Here is a 14,154-nt window from a genome sequence, read left to right on the forward strand (position 1 = left end):
CAACTAACTTGCACTATTAAATACGCATTATTACACAGACGGTAATTAAACGCCAGTAGATTGAATACGTCACTAGAAAATTGTCTCGAATGCTTGAAATTTCCCTCGGCGGATCCCGAAATATAACTGGGTTACTATTCGCCGTAATAATTGCAAATTCGCTATCGAGTGGGTGGGTTTAAAGCGCGCGAAAATCCCCCGTTTCGACTTTGCCGGTTTGATTTTTCGCGTGGTATTTAAAAATGTAGGTGCAATTTCGTATTTTGTGTGTTCATTAAGGGTTTCCATTAAAGATTGCGTACACGAAGCGGAAAGCTCAATTGGTAAATTGTCCACCGTAATACGAAATGAATCGAACAAATAAAACCATCTTCTGCTGTGAAGATGCCTTGTGCGGTTCGGGCGACCAGAAGTCATGTTTGCCGTTGGGAAATTTGACGATTTCCGTTTTTAAAACGTTCGTACTAATGTTGCGGATTTTATACATCGATTCCTGTCGAAACGCAAAATTGAATTTCAATGATCCTTTGTGTCGTTTCAATATTGCAAATAAATTGGCGAGTTGCACAAACGTGTCTGAAATTTCCTCAGATGTGAAAATCCAACAGGATTTTCCCAATATTGATATTGAATTTTCAGCAAATTTGCATAGAAACAATTCGGAACAAATTTATGCAATATGTACTACATAAATATATCTATGTGTCGAAATAAATTTCAAAATATATGTATATGTATATGTAGTTTTGTCAAACGGAAATAAATAATTTTTGACACTTGCTTCGTGATTATGTGTGTTGGTTTCTTTCAGCAAAACACGTGCTACTTTTTAGTAATTTATATTAAACTAGTGGCCTGTGTGTACATACTTGTGCACTCCATTTGATCGGCCGACATAAACAAAAGGATAAATTAAAAATACGATTTTCTTTTTCAAAAAAAATGATTAGATTTATAATATTATTATATGCCGCGTCTCTTTCCACGATATACGATTCCGAGGAGAGAAAGAGAGACAGAACATGGTGTAATTCGTACCGGTCTCCGTGATTTGACAGAATGTTAAATTACAGAAAACGCAAATATCGGAAGGCAAAGATCGAAAATCGAAAGATCTTAAGTCGAAAGATCAAAAAAAAATGGTGCATGGTAAACGGTACATACTCACTTAATTTGCGCGAGCAGGATACAACAGGAACAAGAGGAACATGCTTTTCCTCCCGTGTTAATGTGCGCGCGCAGAATACGGGAGGAAAAGCATGTTCCTCTTGTTCCTGTTGTATCCTGCTCGCGCAAATTAAGTGAGTATGTACCGTTTACCATGCACCATTTTTTTTTTGATCTTTCGACTTAAGATCTTTCGATTTTCGATCTTTGCCTTCCGATATTTGCGTTTTCTGTAATTTAACATTCTGTCAAGTCACGTAGACCCAATTCGTACACACTCACCAAGCATGCACGTGGACACGTATTAGACAATTATTATATACGATTCGTATTTTATATTTGCTTTTATATTGTTTAAAAATGATTTACAAGAGCTCCCCGCAACGTTACAGTTAGTTTATAACGCGATAAATTAATAGTATATTTTAGAATGTGTTCAATGTATGTATATACATATGTATGTATGTATTCGAGTGAAACTTGAATTGCGTTTATTTGTCTGCAACAATCTGTCGGGTTTGTAGAGATGATGAAAAATGATGATGTATGGCTTTTTTGTTATAAATTCCTATTATATTTTAGTGACTTCGTATAATTTGGACATAAAAACACTCAACTTGGCAACTTCAAAGGGGCGTAGACTCTGTAGTGTTATAATTTATATGATATTGTACAATAATTATTTCATCAAACTATTCATTACGGATTTATTATAGCGCTATTACGTGAAAATCAGCCAAGCGGATTACATTTGGTTAAATTTTCCGTGAAATTATTATATTTATGATAAGCGTAAAAATTTCCTCGAAGTAGGTAATCCGCGACAGTTTGCGATTTAATTTATGCGTATAAATAAAAAGTCGTGTGTTGACCCTATCGAACATTTAATTTAAGCGTGACTTTTTATATCAAAATTAGACATTGAAATTTTCGGATGTAACCGATTAGGCTTTTTTTCTATTTATTTATTTCGATTTGAATTAATGATGTGACCACATTTTTTTCGCGTATTATCTTATGAAAAACAACGTGTCGACAATTTGGGTATGTATGTACATACATATGTATGTAATCGAGACAAGTCATCAGATGCTGTTATTATTGGATAGGACCGTTGATCTCCGGTAACCGCATCAAAAGTTCAACCGCAACTATAAATTACAATTTGAGATCTTTATCGATTTTCAACGAAAGATGCTCATAAAGATGAAAGATTGGATCGCGAGTATGTTTGTGGCTCATGGTGAAAAACTGAAATGAAAATCGCCTCTGGAAAATATCAATCGATAGATATCGCGATTTGGAAGACGAAAGCAAAATGTAAACGTCCGCTATTAATTTGTATACTTGGTTTTCGATGATCGCATTATATTTTTAGCGAATTTTATACGCGTTTTATCGGCGTGCCGGAATGGAAATGCTTATTTCAATTTTTGCGTTGCTAAAATTAGAAATAATATGACATTGAATATGCTGATGCAAATGCGAACGATTATACGTGCGCGTTTTAATTTGGGCGATACCAAATTTAAAACACGAATCGAAAAGATCCGGTGCGAACGACACGCGAATTTCCATCTTTGTATCCGAACGTTGCCAATTTTCAATGGACGGCTATTAACCAAACCGTTTGACCCTTGCAAAAATAACGAATTTGCTTAAACGGTCTTTTAATATACATGTATGTATGTAGTTCTCATTGATTCGATGCGTACTATATGATTCGTAAACGATGCTAGCTTTGTTTCAAAAGTCACAGGTTTGAATCTTGAAGATGTTTATATAGATAGAGTTTGTAATGTTCTTAATATTTGGATGATATGCAGTATGTTTGGCAAAAGCGACACGATGAAGTTTCTATCAAATTTGTAGATACATATGTATATCTTTGTCAAAGATGACATAATTTTCTTACTGTGTAGCTTCGCTCCATTATATACATATGTACATATATGCTCAAGGTCTAATATGTTGTGAGTATTTTGTCACTGAAAGGTTTGGATACTTTTTCAGTATATTCACCTCGCTGAAAAGATATTCTATGTATGTGCTTTCTGAATCAATCTCGCTTGTGTTGGTTCGAGGCCGTCATCATTACTTATACTCATTCAGTTGGGGGGGGGGTTCCAATTTAACGAGCGTGTGGTTCTGGAAGATTAAAGGACTTTCTTTTGTGCCGCCAGGTGGGAAAGATTTCGTTGCTTCAAATACCTATAAAATAAGGTATATGTTTGTATTTAATTGAGTGGTTCTATGTATGGTCTTCTAAAACGTACATATATAGAATGGTGTTTGAAGGCACCAAATATTTTATTTGTCCGTTTCAAACTGATTCAGCGATATTTTCTTTTCACGCTGTCTTATGTGGAGAATTAGAACAAGGTGCCACGATTAGAACAAGCGATAGACAACTGTAGTAAGTAACTTATAAAGTAGTTGGATTTTTATAATTACCTACTAAATATCACCAGTGGCAATACTATCAAACTCTTGTTCTCTACTAATTTTATCAAAAAGTAGAACTGCATATATAAATAATCCTCATTTTCTATTTACATATTGTGCATATACATGTGAATAGGTCAGGTTGGTAATTGGATTATTAGTCACATGACGATCGCCCAAAAGACAATTTTTGCCATGAAAATCGCGAATACGGAATATTTGGCACTCGAGTTCTCGTTATTATGATAGTTATCGTTAGTATGATGGACTTTTCGCTGCCAGATGTTCCGTTATAGAGATTTTAGTGAGTTTTAGGCGAGCGCTTTGTGACCAATAATAATCACCGAACCAGGTCTGTTACCGAAAGTTGGCGCGAACAAATGCGCTTGTGTAGTGTCTGTGAATAGTTTATTTATTTATTTATTTATTTATTTATTTAAAGTTTGGACCGTTGTAGCATTACAGGAATTCCTAATGCGCCACAATGGTCAAAAATATAACAGAAAAGACAAGAAACAAAATAATAAATTAGACATAACAAAAACAAAACATATATATACACAAACAACTAAAAATAATAATTATTATTATTATTATATATCGTTTATCGTCTTGAATTCATTCTATGTTTCTAGTTGTATATGTATAGCATGCTGTCACACTGCATTCAATAATAATGAGTTGTCATCGTCTCCAAAATTTTTGGATTCTTAAACGTGTTTATTACGATTATTTTTCAACATCGAATTAGTGGAAGCGATTTAAATTTCTATCGGTGACCAAACCGCGCAAAGTGGCAAAGTTTTAAACCGATCGGAGGAGTCCAGGAAATAGTGTCAGACCAAAAGGCTAAGTAAAACTAAAAAAAGCCTCGTAAAAGACGCTCTGTCTCTGTATGAGAACGCACCAACTCTCGGTAATAAATATGTATGTACATAACCAGCAGCATTGACTAATGTTTGGCATAAAAATCTAATCCTGTTGTCACAAAAATCTGCCTGTGTATAATTTGTATTAATTATACACAGTAATCTGAAATCCATAGATGTCACTATGATTATTATTTCTGATTAATTATTATATTCTATATATTCTGATTGTATATGTATGTATTACTGTATTTCTGATTGTTTATGTATTTCATTAACGTACACCCGTCGCATTGGAGCAAATCTGTAATGGCGAGTGTGTATTGATTTGTGACAATAAAAAAATAAAAAATAAAATATAATATTTTCGAACAAAGTGGTTATGGGTTCGAGTTCCACTGGTTGCTGCTGGCCTTGGTTTGTGACTCCAGGTCGATCGTTTGCTATCAGAGTTTGCCAATTTATCTGATTTCTCTCTGGCACAATTCGAGTTATTCAGCATCTCGATTTTTCTCTGGTTTGTATAAATGCTGCAAATTTCTCCATAGATGTATCTGTGTATGTTGATCGTATTTGCCTTGTATAATGCTTACAATGCGTCTGTACAATGTGTGACCATAGATTTTGTATTAATTGTTTTACAATAAATTAATACAACATCTATGGTCTATTTAAAAATATATAATAATTGTCGCATTGGAGCTATCTGTAAAACGAGTGTTCGTGATTGATTGGATAATAAATTTATTTAATAACATACAATACATCTATTAACTGGAAAAAGTAAATTTATTTGAAATAGCTTCTTAAGAATACTAAAATATTTAAATAAGAATCCGAAAACCTATTTCTTGATTCGGCAAAAATATTTCCAGCTCTTTCAGTGTCTTTTTGTTTACGTTATTTTGTAGATCTGTCTTTGTTAACTTCTTATTTAATACTTCATTAATCGGAAAAGACACAATTATATCATCTTCATCAGAATCTTAAAGAGTTTCTTTCGTCGTACATAGGATATATGTATGTACATATGTTTGTATGTATATTCGCCTTTATTATAACATTTGAAGAACGTCTTCAGTGATATATTTTTCCCGGAATTCATGATAAGAAGTCCCCGGACCACGGGACACCAAAAATTCCGTCCATTTTTGGGAATTTCTAACCCGGGTGTACCCGGGCAGAAACCCCTAGTAAACATACATATGTATGTACATAGAGGATGGAATAAACGACTGAGAATACTTATACACTATAACTGGCTAGATTAGTTCGTGTATGAACAATCTAAGTATTCTCATGAACGAATGAAATGTACACTTGTACTGTAACATAGATACATATGTATATATAAACGAGTGCGTTTGTTTCTTTTTCCGCTTTGCAAATCTAAAGTTTTCAATTTGGAAGAACCGATTATGGTCAACTATGTCAAGGTACAACTTCGATTATAAACGGTTTTTGGAAGCGGTCGTAGAGCCCGGGGTCAAGGGGCATCTTTAAAAAATATAGTATAGTCCATAAAGATACGATTTTGATTGTTAACCCCCCCCCCCCCCCCCCCCTCACCATGTCTATCACTGCCCTCCACATTAAATCACATTCTTACAGCACCTTCATTAGTAGTAAATAGTGATGAAAATGATCGATTTTTTTGCACAGTAAAAATATATTGGCTTTCTTACGTTGCATTTTCTACAACCCCCTCTACTAATATAAGTATTTTGGCTCAAATGGTTTTATATCAGATCTCTTCCTCCTCTCTAGTGGTACCAAAGGATTTCAAAACCGGTTTGGCCATTGGTATTTACCGGTAAATTTTGAAATTTACCGGTACTAACCGAAATCTATTTTAATGCTAATTAAGTACATACAAATCGATGCAAATGGCGTATTGTGGATTAGGTAGTCTGGAACAGAGAAATGTTATAATAATAGAAGCGCCTTAACGGATAAATAAACTGTTTCAATATTACGTGGTACGTCTCCATAACTACGCTAAAACGCACGGAATACTATCAGGGTCATCACATATTCACTACAGAAATTAAAGTTTTATTTTGATATAGATTTATTTAAAATTTGAGTGGTGTTGTTATGGTGTTGGGCGTTGTAGGCCAATCCGTTTCTTTTCTCAGTTGGCGAATTATTTTTATCCACTTTTTTGTATTTGTTTGTCCTTGGGAACTCTTATAATTAATGTGTAATGTATAGTTTCAACAAAAATATATATAATATGAAATGAACGATGTTTATATTAATTAAACTTAAATAATTGGTTATTAATATAATTGAGTATTCGGCGCCACCAAGAGAAATATTTTTACATTTATTTCAAAATAATTTTTATATTTCTCTGGTGCCATCCCTGAAATTTTATGTAGAATGCGGGCGATCGCCATGACACTTTTAAAAACTGTCAAACTACGATGTTAATTGAATATTATGTTACTTAAATGTTCAATTTACTTATAAAAATGTATCCCATGTTGTTTATTGTGTGTTTTTGAATCCATTGTGCAATTTTTAACGATGCACTAGCCCATTGCCCTTGCCCAGAGAAGTTTTTATCGGACAATACGTCGACCACCAAGCATCAAATACGACTGATGCTAAAATTATTTAGGCATGTCTGTGGACAATCGTCACTTGACAACAATATCACGCCTAAAGCCACTTCTATTATTATAACATTTCTATGGTCTGGAATTAGTTTATTATTTTCAGTATTAAATGTAACAATTTCAAATTGAAAAAATGACCAACCAAATCGTAATAAATGCGATCAGACGTTTGTTTCAACTATGTATGATCCAAACTTTTAAATAAATAAATATGATTGGTTAAAAGTTAAAATTTATTAATTGCTAGTGATGCTACCCGGCTTCGCTCGGTAAATGTAAATGAAATGAAAACCATAAAAAAAAATCTTCACAATTTATATAATAATATTTGAATAAAAACAAATATGTTTAACGACCAACCAATTATAAACCTCTTTGACCAATCCAGCCAATCAGAAACGACTTTGTCGACAGGCAATCGGAAACGAATTGCAGACACCGTTTTAGTTTTATATATAAGATTATGTATATAATAAGGTTAAGAATTTACTTAAATGTATTTACATGGTATTATCCAACTTAGATTATTTTTTTAATTATTTACGATTCAATCTAGGTTAACGTTTTTAGGAAAAGTACCAATACAACTTACAGTTGACTAAATCCACGTAAAAAAATCTTTGTTTACCGGTAAATACCAATATACCGGTAATAGGAAAAATGATTTACCGTTTATCGGTTTGTGAAATTTGTCGATAGCCACCATTTACGGATGATATCTTGTATGCACTTGCAAGAGGAAGGCATAAAATATGTTTGCAGATGAGGAATTTAAAAACGTGAATCCGTATTCGGCCGGGCAACGCGTGGCAAGTATTATTTCGTCGAGATGGTCTCTCTCGCTGCGGATAGCCTGGTCCGTTCATAAATTGATAAGCCGGGGAAGAGCGCGCGTGACGCTCGTTTCGCGCTCGTCGAACCGGTATTTACTTTTTATTCCGCGCGCGGCGAGACCGCGGATGAAAATAAAATATATAATAATAATGGATAAAAAAAAAGCAACAAATAAAACAAACGAGTGAATAGAGGGAGAGCCGGGTAAAAATGGACGTCCGATTTGACGGAAAACGAGCGCATTACGAGCCGAGGCGTCTAAAAATAGCCGGGCGTTTGATAAAACGGGCGCTCGTCGCTCTATTTGCGCGCACCAATGTCAGCCTTTGTGAGAAACACCACCGGACGGGCGGCCATATTTAAAAAAATATGTGTGTATGTAATGTAAACAATTATTGCCGCGAGTTTGTCGCCACCGTCGCCTTTGCCGCCATTTTGACAGATGATGCACTTTTCGGTTTGGCCATAACGCACGGTCCACGCTCACTCCTCACTCCTGCCAACGTACCGTTTCATATATTATATTATGCATAGATTCGCTTGTTTACCCATGTCCAAGTTACAATTGCTCAATGCAAGGATTTCCCTCGCTGATGGGCTTTTTAAGTGAAATTATGTGTGACGTCTGTCATTTTACGGTAATTGGAATATTAGTCACAAACATTAGATGGCCCAAAAGACAATTTTTGCCATAAAAATCGCGAATACGGAATATTTGGCACTGCGTTCTCATTAGTATGATGGACTTTTCAGCTGCCATATGTTCCGTTATAGAGATTTTAGTGATTTTTGGGCGAGCGCTTTGTGACCAATAATAATCACTGAACCGAAATTAACAGCGGGTATATACATATATGTGTTTTGAGAGTTGTGGTGTGCCCAATTATTGTGCTGTTCCAGGGTCACCAAGAGGAATCCCGGGTGCTGGAAAAATAGTTCCTGGCTCTATGAAAAACTAAAAAAAATCTTGATAGATATATTTTTAATATGCGAAAAAGGGCGTCCTGACACGGGGCCCCTCGAGTATTCCGGTCCCTGGAACTTTACCCTAGCGCCCCCCCCCTCTCGTTGGCCCTGTGCTGGTTCTACCTATGTGTGCAATAATCACGATAGGGATGGTTTGAAACTTTAATCTAAGCCTGGTCGTTTTTTTTCTTTTGTTAAGTAGTTTATTATTATAAATATTCTTTTGAATTTTCTTTATATGTATTTTTAGTAATTTAAGCGTCTTTTAAAAAAATTTAAATCATAGTGTACTTGTTTGATTTTTATTGTATATACTAGAGTAGGCATCGGCAACCTATGACCCATGGGTCATCAAGTGACTCATTTGACAATTTCAAGTGACAATTTTTTTTTTGTATAAAGGTCTACTCATATGTACTATTGTGCAGTTCACGTGCAACAGCGCAGCACATCAGCTCACGTTATCGACAGTATCTATTTATACTATATGTACAGCAGCGTATGTTTCGGCACGTTTAGACGTTGTTTTGGCCGACTGCAAGGCAATATTGCTTGCTTCGTATCGTCGAGTCAATATTGTCACAGTATGACGTTTCGGTCAAAATGATAAACAATAGTTTTTAAGACTTTTGTGCTTAACGAAATAATGAACCATTATAATGATTTCAACGACTACAAAAATCTACACAGTTTCGAAATGTTTGAGAAGTGGAACAGTTTTTGTCTAACTAAAATACTGTTTTAAAATAAAAAAAATACGCACTAGGGTAATTTATCGATAAATTAACAAAATATATTCGCTGTTTTATCACAGTCCTCTCCTTTATTTTATCTTCTGGCAACTGGCCTGACCCAGTGCTTTGTCCAAGAGAAAAAAAATATACAACAATGAAAATAATAGAAGATAGATCGGATTTACAAGATATAGTAAATCAGTTTCATATTCAGATGATGATATTGCAGTAGTTGTACATACATATATACGGCTAAATGTGTGTTATCAGTGAAAGAAAGGCTTTAGTTAGCTATTATTTAGAAATTAAACTGAAGTGAGTTTGGGAATGAAACCCATCCTGAAGAAAAAAATAAAGAAATCGTGGGAAAAGAAATGACTTTTTTGATGAAATGAAATAGAACTGAAAAAAATATTTGAAAAATTATGTAGATCACAAACAACTATCAGACGATAGTGTGAATACATTGCGTTTTCTTCGCTGTTATTTTCTTAAACGAATAAAAAAATTAATATTTTTTTATTACTTTGTAAAATATTAATTTATATATAAAAAACTCACCTTTATACCTTTACTTTTTTTGGGCGATATATAATAAATAATCTTTCCTAGCGTTTAATTAAATATATTTGATTAAAAAAGAGGAGTTTATTTTTGAGATTGAAAATCCGGTATTTCACTGGTAAACTGTTAATTGATAAAATAATTATCGGATTACAGGTTAGCGAAAATTACGGTAACTTAAAATCCCTTTAAAAATAATTTAAAAAAAAACTTAAAAAAAGGAAATCACAACTTTTCCAAAATTGAATAGTGTCACTTTTCTCATAGAATACTTTTGCGATGCGTTTTTGAAAATTAAAAAAATATATACCGGTGCACGAAAAGTCGTGCTTATAGTTTGTAGCTATGAAGCGGCGACTGACTTATTATTGTCTTAAAATATTGAGTTTGACTATTGCAATAATAAAATTAAAGAATATTATAACAATTAAAACTTAGTAATTTTTGACGAGATGCTCGCAAGCGTGTTACAAATTAGTTGTCACCTGTAAACAAAACACGTCCTACCGCGCGCACGCTTCGCGCCCATCTTTGTGGCCACATCCCAATAGAGCGCGCGTCGTATCTCGTGCCGTCTCGCTCGCTCTGCTGGCTTATTTATTATAGTTTCACGATATACGAAACGCGCTCTTATTTCAAGTATGAAAAAGAGTATTGATATAATACGAACGGATGGATAGCTTAGCCTTTTATATCCATGTATGTACATATATATGTTACACCGAATCCATGAAATTGTCTATTACAAGCATTCGGCAAGAGAATTGCCGAATGCGTGAAAAATGCAAGCACGTTGCCCAGTTCACGGATTCCGTAAATTCTTTGCCGAATGCGTGAACTGGACAGCGTGTTATATTATAACCAAGTGTCAAAGTGACAGCTGAATGAGGATGTTTAATTTACATATTATTATGTATAATATGACTACATACATATGTTTCACTGTTAAAATATTGATCAAAATGTATAAAAATGACATTAATTTATGTATAAGTCATATGAGATGATCGAAACATATGTATATAGTCATATTATACATAATAATATGTAAATTAAACATCCTCATTCAGCCGTCACTTTGACACTTGTCCACGCTGTTCAGTTCTAAAAAACAACACCGGAGCGCTGCTGTCTATTTGCCGACTCCATGCTTTGAGCAGACAAATTCTTGCCGAATACACGCATTCGCCAAAAAATTTGCCAAATCCGTGAACTGGGCAACATGCTTGCATTTTTCACGCATTCGGCAATTCTCTTGCCGAATGCGTGTAATAGACAATTTCACGGATTCGGTGTAACATATACATACATACATGATGATTAATCATTATTGATAGTTTTTTTATTGCGAAATTTAAATGATTATAAGATTAAATGTGAGGGATGAATAAATAAATGAATGTATAATATGTAATTTCTGAGCGTTTACCATTGATTAAAAATTTTCTTGTGATAATATCTTTTATACATATGTATGTATATACGTTTTCTAGTTTAAAAAAAAACACCCGATATAATTATTATGACAATTCATTGCTGAAATTAAATCGTTTGCCACCGTAAATATTTGTCGAACTCAACTTATGCGCCGCATCTAAAATGGCATAGATTAAGCACGAGCCGCGATCATCACAAACAGATACACACTTATTATATGAAACTTAAAATTCAAACTTTGAACACAACAGTGAACTAACAAGCATAAACATTCGATAAGCCGGCGACATTTAGCTCACAATGTGTGTGTATTTGTATTGCACAGTTTCGCAAACAAATCACGTAACGTTCGCATGAACATATGCACTATTTGCACCCACCGCACCGCACCGCACTTGGTAGTGGCGGGAAAAGTATACATACATATGTATGCAAAAATCAGTTAAAAAAATGTAGTTCGATTGTGTCCGCGCTCCTCTATGTATGTACGTACATTGGCACAATGCGGATCGCTATCCAAACACGCACAATATTCGACTTGGAAATTGAAACGTACAAATTGAACGGCTAATTCGATGAAATCGTCGCTGCGAAACGGTTGTAGTTTGGCCTCGAAATACGACAAAACCCGACCATGATCGCTGAATGTGCGCACGCCGTGAATGTGTGCATTTTTTTCCATTTCATCTGTCGCGTAATGCGTCGAACGTAATGGTCATTTACATAATGTAAAATTTAATTCTTGCCCTATGTATAATGTAAGTATGATACATACATATGTATGTATATATGTATGTAATATTGAATTTGCATTATTTTATTGCAATTCAATAAAATGCACATAAGCGGTTGTAAAAATTTATTTCAATATAAAAATCAAACATGTATGTACATAGCTCTTGAATTACTTCGCTCAACGTTTTTAAATACTTAGTGTTTTTTTTATTTATTTTTTGGTTTTCCTGCTCCCCCCCCCCCCCTCTTCTTCAGATGCGTGTCTGATATCAGTATATCAATATACATAACTAGTGTTGTGCCCGTTGGTTTCGGAAAGGGATTGATACAGTAATTAAAATAAAATTATATATTATATATAAATATAATGTAAAAAGTTGAGTGCGCACATTACACGCTCACCGATCCAACCCGTTCGCAATGATGAATGAATGTGTGTGTCCTCGTGGGTGTGTGTATGTGTCATCCGTCGCTCGGTCTGACGTCGCTCGCCCTGTCGTCACATAACGCTCCACCCCCCCCCCCCCCACTTCCCCGCGTCTCCTCGACCACTTGACTTTGATTGATTGTGTCTCCACAGTTCGGCACATACCCACATCGCATCATTTTTTACATACATATACTCGTATATGTTACAGTGAAATTATATTTCAATTGTATATATATTTTCACTGACGTTTCAGTGAAATCATAACCAGTTACATTTTCAGGGTTGGTTTGATTCATTTAAGATTAGGTTAGGATAGGTTAGGTTAAGTAAGGGTTGGCTCTATTCATTTAAGATTGGGTTGATAGGGTTAAATTTATAGAGTTAAACGTTGTAAATTCATTGTTTGATACCTTCTCACTGCTTGAATTGGTGAAAATATATTTTCACTAGTGAAATATATACCTACATATATAAAGCCGAAATCGGCTGATTGGCTGGATTGATCAAAGACGTTTGTGATTGGTCGTTCGTTAAAAAATATTATTTTTTCGATTCAAATATATATATATATAAATTTAATAAAAAAACAAATGAAGATTTTTTGCATGGTTCGATTTTTTAGACGGTCAACCGTTGTGATAGAACGGAAAAGCGGTGGTCTCTGCTGCTATCGCCGAATAATACCGAGCGAATCTGGGTAGCACCACTTGTCTATTATACAAACAACAATATTCTAAATGTGCTTTGAATGTTTATATATTAGATATCTATATGTATATATATATATATATATATATATATATATATATATATACATATATATATATATATATATATATATATATATATATATATATATATATATATATATATATATATATATATATATATATATATATATATATATATATATATATATATATATATATATATATACATATATATATATATATATATATATATATATATATATATATATATATATATATATATATATATATATATATAATATGTACATACATTAGGCCGGGGCGAAAAACGGGAATTTTGGATTTTCATCGATGGACCTAGTGGAAAACTTTCGTCGTATCAAAAGAACATAATAATAAAAATCATTGATTTTAAACAATGTGCTGTCCCTCCAACCAATCGATTCATGTCGACAAAAATTTCAATAAAGTACTTTTTTTTCACATATCTCTTTTTTTCACATAGTTTTGATTTTTTTACTATTTTTTAAAGAAATAATCGCTTTATATTCACGTATTGAAATTTATTTGAGTCGATTATGATAAGTTTTAACTGATAAACGAAAATTCAAATTCGCCGTTTCAAAACGCCCCACGCTC

At 33.8% G+C, this 14,154-nt stretch overlaps 1 protein-coding gene across 2 annotated transcripts in view; it reads left to right on the top strand.

Moving 5' to 3' along the window:
- Positions 1–14,154, top strand: part of LOC143923064 (receptor-type guanylate cyclase Gyc76C-like) — a 77,488-nt gene that overhangs the window by 292 nt on the left and 63,042 nt on the right. The window lies entirely within an intron of this gene.

The sequence above is a fragment of the Arctopsyche grandis genome, chromosome 3 (genome assembly GCF_051622035.1).
Source record: "Arctopsyche grandis isolate Sample6627 chromosome 3, ASM5162203v2, whole genome shotgun sequence".
NCBI lineage: Eukaryota > Metazoa > Arthropoda > Insecta > Trichoptera > Hydropsychidae > Arctopsyche > Arctopsyche grandis.